Consider the following 9,935-nt stretch of genomic DNA (forward strand, 5'->3'; position numbering starts at 1 on the left):
AATTATTTATTTATCCCATACAAATATATTAATTTTATTCAGAAAAATGTAGCATAGACAACAAACCATAAATTTATCATCCAGTAGGCGCCATAGATTCTACATTGTTGATGTTATTCGAAGGCATATTTGATTTGCAGCACACACGTGTGCACATTAAGGTGCACTGTACGGGATCGACATATTTTGTGCAGGGCATAAAGCAATTCGAAAAGCAATCATTATCAACACTGCATGGAACAGTTAGTAGAGGTAAAATTAGCACCAAAATCATCACAAAACTTGGTAATACACTTCTTTTCTCCATTTTTATTTTTGATATGATATTTATGTGTTTTTAGATACAATCACTTAGCAATGTTTTGTTAGCTTTTATACACTCTATATTACCAATTATATGCAATTCTTTTTTTTACTGTGAGATCTTAGTGTATCTACTCACCCCAAAAATAGTTCTTTTTTACTTTGTATTTTGTATAAAAAAAGTAAAATGTTGAGATATGTTAGATTCTATAATAAAATAGAGATTTTCTTTCTATATTTTGTAATGTTAAATACCTTAGAATCGAAGTAAAACTGATTTATTTATATTTAATTTATTTATATAATAATATAAATGATATGTTTTAAGGGAAAATTAAACCAAATAAAAGACCAAAATAAATTTATTTATAAATGTGTTGAAACTACAGCAGAATCGAAGTGTCTAATTGATAATTCAAAATCAAATGCTTCTCCTCTTGCTTTCTGAAGGGTTAATTAATTGCAAATAAATTCACCAACTTTAAATTAATTTACAATTACAACAATTTTTTTTTTAATTTGACAGTGTCATCAACGAATTTTGCAATTTTGGCAAATCAATACACCGATATTTTTTTGAAACATGAATTTCCATGTATACTGACACAATAGATTTCAATATTTACCATGTCATTTGACATGTTGCAAATTAAATCACGAATTTTAGTGACATCAACTTTTACTTTGGCCTAATTACTTAAAAACCACTTACCTTGTAATTGTTTTTTTATTTATACCATGAACTAGAAAATTTTTCAATTGTACCCTATTTTCAATTTTTATGTTTCATCTCTACCCTAATGAATTGAATTGACCTATTTTTCTTTAAACATGAGTTTAAATTAGTCCTTCATTTGTATTTTTTTCAAATAAAAAAAAGTATGATATAATCCTTCTATTTAATTGTTGTTAATATTTTCATCCTTACATTAATTAAATTGTCAAAAAATTTAATTTTGGGGTACAGATGAAACATAAAAATCGGAAATATGGTATAATTGAAAATTTTCCAAGGTCATAGTATAAATTAAAAAAAGTTACAAGGTGAGTGGTTTTTAAGCAATTAGGCCCTTTTACTTTTTGGCAAATCAAAACATCGTCATTTTCTAACGTGTCAGCCTATGTGGCAATACCTGCTTCCAACTCAGCATATTTGTATCGGAAAATGAACGGTGTTTTTGTTTGCCAAAAAGTAAAAATTGCCATCTGATATTACCAAATTTTTGCAATTGTAAATTACTCTATAATTCATGATTTAATTTACAACTAATCCTTTTATGAGATGTACTCTGATATATAACTATCACAAAAAAAAAACTATTGACTTGACAATTCCCGCATTAAAACAGTTATGTATCTTTTTTAACCTAGCTGATCAATACTACGTTCAAAAAAAACCTAGCTGAATATATTGGAAGTTCTGGCAAAAGCTGCAAATTATAATGGACCAAAAAACTGATCGAACAGGTCAGTTTGTTCACATCAGACCAGAACTTAACTAGATATTTGAATGTTCCAAATCAAACCAAAACAAAAAAACCAAACTTTTTATAATACCAAATCAAATCGTGCTAAACCATTTTTTATTAATCAAATCAAACTAAATGTTTTCAATTTTACATAACTGAATTTAACTAGAGATTTAATAATTCAAAATCAAATCGAACTGATCGGTTTAGTCAGTTTTTGATTCAAATATTTCAGTTTAGTTACTTTCAAACTTTACATAATATTTTTTTTTTTCGAAATCAAACCCAACCAAAAACCTAGATTTTTTATAACATCAAACCAACCTGAATTTTAAAATTTTTGCAACCTAAATTGAACCATTTATAAAAATATTTTTCTCAAACCATAACTTATCCAATTACAACATATTAACCTCAAATGCACCTTTCTTTTATCAAATCTCAGGGACTCTAATCATGAGGGTAGTATTTTATCATAGTGTCGGATCCTAAGTTTTTATATATTCCTTCTTTGTTACCGGGGTCGACCCCAAAGCCATAATGTCTCAAAACGAGGAGGCCATAAAGAAACTCTTTTTTATTCCTTTGTCTCCAACATCGTGAAGAACTCCATTCTATCTCTCTAGTTACAAACAAAAAAAGTGAGGCTGCGCCTCAGTTGTACACTCCCTTCATTCTATGAATCCTTGTTGATTTTGAACTTCGTTCATGTCGGACTTTTGACGGGCCAGCCGTTTTTTATGCGCCGCTTTATCCTGAAAGGAAAATGAGCTTTGCTCCTCTAGCCGCTAGGCGCTCCCGTGGTTCGCGAGAAGGAAAAAGGATGAGTCCTTTGTTGCATCTGGCACGAGATGATAAAAAGAGAACTTCGTCTATCGATGAAAAGCGGATTAACGGAGCTCTTGGCATTGTTTTGTTTTTCTCTATTTTCTTATCAATGAGTTCTGATCCTTTTGTTCGAAATTTCTTTGTTCATACAAAACCGCTTGCAGAATGAAATTCTGTTCCACAAGATCCTATATCAGTTATACATCCTCCTTGCATTTATGCCGGAGACGTCGTCAGTGCAATGGGTTTTAGCTTATGTATATCAAAAATGATGAATGGAATTGTGGCACTATACTCACCGCCAATGCAGAAGGATGTCGCTGAAAAGAATGGAAAAATTCAAACATGCTGGATGCGTCAGATCCCGTATAACAAGCGAGCTTTTTAGCCTAAAATTCAAACATGTGGGCGCAAAATGATATATGCTCAATTGTTGCGTAGCAATAGAAACCCACTCATGCTGCTTCGGCAGCGCTTTTTCGCATTCTCTTCACTCTGGACAGGAGCGCAGTGGACACGGGGAGGGAGAAGGTGAAGCGTGTCGTTCGTAATGGAAAGAAAGAGAGCACTACTTTGACTCTTTGTTGGACCACCGGCGCGAATACAGTGGTGTCTGACCAGGACCAGGAACCAATTCGAATTTTGATCTTGACATGTTGGTGGTTTTTAACCGTAGGCATCTCACCAGGAAGTTGGTGGGCTCGTCATGAATTAGGTTGGGGTGTGATAGGAGTATTTTACTCCTATTTAGAGTGTCGTTTCCGCATGCTTTTATTATGTTTTATCACGGTTTTATGGTATTCCGAATGCCTTATTACGTGTTTTAGTATATGCCTTATTACGTGTTTTAGTATTTCAGGTACTTAGGAGCATTGCGGAAGTATTTGGGTGCAAAAGTTGGAAAAGTCGACAAAAGAGATGCGAAAGCTCATTTACAAGTCTGAAAAGCCGACCCCGCTGCACTAATTGGAAAATTGTAACCAGCTAGAAGCTTAAAATGAATTTGTGTTCTTCATGAAAGTTGAAGTAGACGTCCTAAGCTTTCTAACGGTTCAAGAATCGACTCAATCGGACATTTCTACACCGAGTTACAAAGGTTTGAAGATCGCGATCCAGAGCAGAAAAAGGCAGCTCGAATCGAGCTCCTCATTTAACCAAGGAAGCTCGATTCGAGCATGGGCTTGCTGGAAGGGGGATTTCTGATTTTAAAATGCAACAAGGCTTGATTCTAATTGCTTTTTTGGGCCCAACACATTTGTAATGGATGTTTTCCTTTCCTCTTTTGTGGGTACTATAAAAACAACATTATCTCCAAGTTAAGTAGAGAATTTATAGACAACATTTTACATCATTTTAGTTCTCTTTGTAGTTGTCTCTTTTAGTTAGAAGTAGAATAGTTTAGGGTTTTGTGCCTCCATCTTTTCCACCATTGTTGTGGTGTTGGAGCTTTATGATTTGTGTTGAACAAGAGTTATCTATTAATATAAGTCTTTATTGTTGATTCAATTCTTCCAAGTAAGTATTTATTCAATATGATTTCCATTTGCTTAGTAGTTATTAGTGATGTTTAGCATGTTTGGCTAAACCCCCATGTTTGGGGGTTGATATGAACTCTTAAATGTTGCTTTCAATGGATTTGTATGTATGGCTTGAATAACATGTTTTAATCATTGTTCTTAATGCTTGTTTTAGATTGATCTCCTAAAGCATGATTAGTGTTTGTTTAATGCATTGAGAGATGGTTAAATAGATAGACATATGTGATTAGAAGTCTAAGTCATAACACCGTGAGAGCGGGTTAGGGATTAGGTAGCCGTTGAGTTGGATTAATCATTGCTTATTGTTTAATTGATTAGGTTTAGTATCACGAGAGTGAGTTAAGCTTTAATTGGTTGCTCGATAGGTGGTTTTGTTGTTCTTTGAGGCTCGAGAGAGCGGGAACGATGCTTTAGAAACAACTCGATTCTTGTTGAATGCCATGATGTTCATTTCCGTTTGTTGCAATGTTAATTAGCTAGTATCAACCCTCAAACACTTTAATCTTATTGTCTTTAATCCTTTTATCATTTAGTTGTTGATTGTTGTTTGCTTTTATAGTTGAATAGTTGATTGCTTAAGTTTAAATTTCGTAGTTGTTAATCAAAAAACCAATCACTCGTTTGCTATCCGAATTGGAGGTTATTGAGATAAGCGTACTTTAAATATATGCTGTTTATCTGTACTGCTAGATTAGGCTGAAGTCTCGATTGCCCCCGAGCATGTGGTTTTATGCAGGTACATTGTTTTAAACGTGTTAAGTTGGTTATCCGCAAGGCTAGCTACGGGTTTTGGTACAACCATACCCATACCCTAGCGCCGGTCACGATTCATGAAAATGGGTCGTGACAAACTTGGTATCAGAGCTTTGGTTTCAAACCAAGGCCTTTTAAATGTTAAGTGTTTATTTGTTTGGCATGTTAAGTGACTAAATTGTCCTAGGAACTACTGCGGAATTAGGATTCGAGTCTTGTCTTTGAAACGTCATCTTTTGTTTTCAAAACTTTCTGCCTACTCCTATAGGAATGTCGTGAGTCAGTCGTGTGAATTTAATTGCTTATTGCTTATTATATGGTTGTTTTCACTTGGGTAATTACTTGTTGGCTGATTCGCCATGTTGTGTTTATTTGGTTAAATTTTGTTTATATTGAGAAATTTTGTTTCATTCTTAGGAATGAATACTCGTACTTGTGCTGCGGCTCAGCAAAATGCTGAGGCTGATGACGCGATCTCTATGGAGGTTGACCAAAATGAACCGGAGGTTCGAGCTGGTAGAGGACTAGCAGGCAGAGGCCCAGCTGGTCGGGGTCGAGCTGGTCGAGGTCGTGGTGGCCGAGGCCAAGCTGGCAGAGGTAGAGGCATAGGCGTAGGACGCGGTGCTGCAGGGGGTGCTCAAGCACCAGGTGCGACACAACCTGAGTTGGACGATTTTGACTTCAACACGTTTTTGGCTGGAGTCGCTGCGTTACAACTCAACTAGGTTCAGCTGCAAGCGGGATAGGTCGCTTTGCAGGATCAGTATGCGGTTTTGGGTCAGATTGCTCAGCAACAGCAACCACAGGCTGGTGGTGCAGTAGTTGGTGGTGTTGGAACCACTGACAGGGAGCTGGTATTGGCTTACATGAGGCTGAAGCCAACTGAGTTTGACGGTTCTGGAGACGCGCTAGATTTTCTCGAGGAGGTTGAGCAGAATGCTCGGCGACTACAGGCTACTGAGCGTTAGACCGTCGTTCTAGTCGAGATGTCAATGAAGGGTTCAGCTGGGGACTGGTTTCGTGGCTCTGTTCATGCTGACATGGCTACCATCTCCTGGGCTCAGTTTGTGGCGAGATTCAGAGTTTTCTTCTTGCCGTTTTCAGTGACAGAGGGTCACAGAGACAGGTTGCTTTCACTTACTAGGGATGATAGGTCAGTATCCGAGTACACGACAGAGTTCGTGAGGTTGGATCGGTTCGCTCTTGACTTGCAGACAGATCAGCAAAGGGTGAACAACAGATACGTAAAAGGCTTAGGGTGCGATTTTGTGAGTTTGCTGACTGAGACACGCAGAGATTTTACAGACGTAGTAGACAGTGCTCGGCGTATGGATAAATCGTTATTGCAGTTTGGGGATATTTCTGGTCCTTCTCAAACCAAGAAGTCTTCTAGCCTTGGACAGCAGAGTGGTGGTGGTAGCTACCAATCGGCACCTTCTCAGTACAAGAACAAGAAGAGGGGTAGCAGCCGCAATTTTGGGCGCGGTAACGGTGGAGGTACTAGTTTTCCTTTCTGCCAGAACTGCAGACGTCGACATCTAGGCGAGTCTCGTTTAGCACCAGGGGGTTGTTTTACTTATGGCCAGCCGGGACACTTTGCGAGAGAGTGTCAGGCATCTGGGCAGCAGATGTCGGCAGCTAGCGTTGCTCAGCCATCCTATCAGAGTCAGAGACCAGTATTCTCTGCACCAGCAGGGTTTTCTCAACCTGCTGCCTCTTTTGGTGGCCAGCGGGGCCGAGGTTCTGGAGGGCGTGGTTTTAGAGGCCGTGGCAACGGCGGTAGAGGTTCTAGTAGTTATGGTACCGGACAGAGCTCTCAGCAGCAGAGTCAGGGTCAGGCCAGAGTTTTCGCGTTGACTCCTCAGGATGCTCACGCATCTAACGCAGTGGTGCAAGGTACTATTCAGATTGCCTTTGTAGATGCTTTAGTTTTATTTGATGCGGGTGCGACCCATTCTTTTGTGTCTACGTGTTTTGCTGCTAAGTTGGGTGTAACACCAACGAGTTTGAGTGAACCTTTATCTGTTTCTACTCCTTTGTCTGATTGTGTGGTGGTGGACGTTGTGTATCCATCGTGTCCCGTGGTTATCCATGGAAGAGACTTGCGTGCTGATTTGGTTGTTTTGGATGTTCTTTTGTTTGGCGTAATTTTGGGGATGGATTGGCTGGCACGCCATTATGCTTCGATCGACTATCGAGTGAAGTCGGTTGAGTTTCGTATTCCAGGTGATCTACCCTTTTCTTTTCAAGGGGAAAAGGTGGAGACACCGAAGAATCTGATTTCTGCGATCAAGGCAAAGCGGATGATGAGTAAGGGTTGTCAAGCTTTCTTAGCTGTGGTTCGAGACATGGATGCTGAGATGGGCAGTATGAACACTGTCCCTATAGTGAATGAGTTCACTGACGTTTTTCCAGATGAGTTGCCTGGATTACCACCTGATCGGGATATCGAGTTCTGCATTGACGTTGTTCCTAGAACTGGTCCTATTTCGATACCGCCGTATCGGATGGCTCCTGCTGAGCTGAAGGAGTTAAAGGAGCAGTTGCAAGAACTGTTGGACAGTGGCTTCATCAGACCGAATACTTCTCCGTGGGGTGCTCCAGTTCTGTTTGTTAAGAAGAAGGATGGTTCCTTTCGGCTTTGTATCGACTACAGGCAGTTGAATAAGGCTACCATCAAGAACATATATCCTCTTCCTCGCATCGACGACTTGTTTGATCAGTTGCAGGGTGCGAAGTGCTTTTCCAAGATTGACTTGAGATCCGGGTATCATCAACTTCAGATTCGGGACGTCGATGTGCCTAAGACTGCTTTCAGAACGCGTTATGGGCATTTCGAGTTTCTAGTCATGTCGTTTGGGTTGACTAACGCACCAACAGCGTTTATGGACATGATGAATTGGGTCTTCAAGCCGTTTTTAGATCAGTTTGTTATCGTCTTCATTGATGACATCCTGATTTATTCTCGGAGTGAGGAGGATCATGCTTATCACTTGAGGACTATACTACAGACCTTGCGAGAGCATCAGTTGTATGCTAAGTTCTCAAAGTGCGAGTTTTGGCTGGAACAGGTTACCTTCTTAGGACACGTGGTGTCGAAGGATGGGATCAAGGTTGATCCAAAGAAGATTGAGGCGGTTATGGATTGGCAGAGGCCGAGGTCAGTTACCGAGATCAGGAGTTTTCTTGGATTAGCTGGCTACTACCGTCGGTTCGTGCAGGATTTCTCTCGGATATCTGCACCTTTGACTAAGCTGACCCAGAAGGGTGTTAAATTTGAGTGGACCGACAAGTGCGAGGCAAGTTTCGAGAAGCTCAAGGAGATTCTGACTACAGCTCCTGTTTTGGCGTTACCTTCTGGCATTGAGGGTTTTACTGTGTACTGCGATGCTTCTCAGATTGGCTTGGATTGCGTGTTGATGCAACATGGACAGGTGATAGCCTATGTTCTCGTCAGCTGAAGAAGCATGAGGTGAATTACCCTACTCATGACCTGGAGTTAGCTGCTGTAGTTTTTGCTCTGAAGATCTGGAGGCACTACTTGTACGGTGCGACTTGAGAGATCTTCACTGATCACAAGAGTCTGAAGTACATCTTTGATCAGCGAGAGTGAAATTTGAGACAGAGGAGGTGGCTAGAGTTTCTGAAAGACTACGACTGTACTATTCAGTACCATCCTAAAAGGCTAATGTGGTAGCCGATGCTTTGAGTCGCAAGTCTTCGGTCAGTCTGGCCCATATTTCTGAGGTTGGACGTAGACCCATGGTTAGAGAATGGCATGTTTTGATAGCTTCGGGCTACGGTTTTCAGGTTTCTCAGAATGGTAGTCTGTTGGCACAACTACAAGTGCAACCGGTTTGGATTGATAGGATTAAAGCTTTACAAGCTAAGGATCCATAATTGAAACGGATTATGGATGAGATCCATCTGGATGGGAATTTCGAGTTTGTTTTTGTTGACGGAGTTCTCAGGTTTGGTCCTAGACTGTGCGTTCCGGATTTGGATGGTTTGAGAGACCAGATTCTGGAGGAGGCGCATAGATCAGCTTACAGTGTTCATCCAGGATCTACCAAGATGTACCATGACCTCAAGGGTACGTATTGGTGGAGTGGAATGAAGAAAATGCTGATTTATAATAGGGTACGTATTGGTAAAATGCTGATTTTCGAGTTTCTAGTCACTCAATTACTTGTTAGCTAGCGCTATTCCATAATTTGCTTTTTAAGGGCATATATAAAGCAAAAGGAACTAGTAGGGCGAGCAAGGCAATGAAGTCAAGGTGTTAGACGGATAGACAACATGATGATAAGTAATTGGATGGATAATGGTCATAGGTTCAACTAGGTTCAAAAAGAACATAGCGCTTTAGGAATGCAATTGCTCGAGCGAAGGTCTTTTTTCAAATGGTAGAAATGGGGTTATCTCACTACGGTTGAAAAGGATGCTACATTTATAGAACGCTAAGATGAAGAACCTCCTAGCTCATAAGTTCAGGCCATATTGGTATATCGAACCAATCAGGAAATCAACTGTGAGTTGCGGAGTTGACTCGCTTTTCTAAGATTCTAAGAGATGGCGAGATTGGTGGTAACATATGTGATACAAGGGGAAGCTTTGAGTCTACTTTTTAGTCTATTCTCAGCAGTAGGGTTGATTTTCCTTATTTTGCCTTTTAATCATCAGTTAATCAATTAAAAAGAGATTTCCGTAGTACCAGTTTATAAGGCATTCAGGAAATAGGCAATGGCACTTTGAGTAGAAAGTCACCCTTAGAAATTGCTTCAGAAAGAACCTCAGATACAGTCTATGAAATAGCCTCGGAAATTGCCTACGTATAGGAAAGTCCTTTAGAGCTGCGGGGATTTGGCTTCGTCACCATCTCTGTCCTCGGCTTAGGTTACTTAGTTCCCTGCCAGAAAGGCCTCTCTCTTACCCACGATCAAGGTATCCCTTGGATAGAAGGAAGATTTATATTTACCTTATTTCTAAAATAAAGTTGCTTGGGATCTTTCTTCAAGAGGCACCTGCTGTCTCAATTATACAC

General features: G+C 39.8%; 1 pseudogene; it reads right to left on the reverse strand.

Moving 5' to 3' along the window:
- Positions 1 to 2,077: 2,077 nt before the first annotated feature.
- On the reverse strand, positions 2,078 to 7,261 carry LOC126680003 (uncharacterized; annotated as a pseudogene).
- Positions 7,262 to 9,935: the final 2,674 nt, after the last annotated feature.

The sequence above is a fragment of the Mercurialis annua genome, linkage group LG5 (genome assembly GCF_937616625.2).
Source record: "Mercurialis annua linkage group LG5, ddMerAnnu1.2, whole genome shotgun sequence".
NCBI classification, from domain to species: domain Eukaryota; kingdom Viridiplantae; phylum Streptophyta; class Magnoliopsida; order Malpighiales; family Euphorbiaceae; genus Mercurialis; species Mercurialis annua.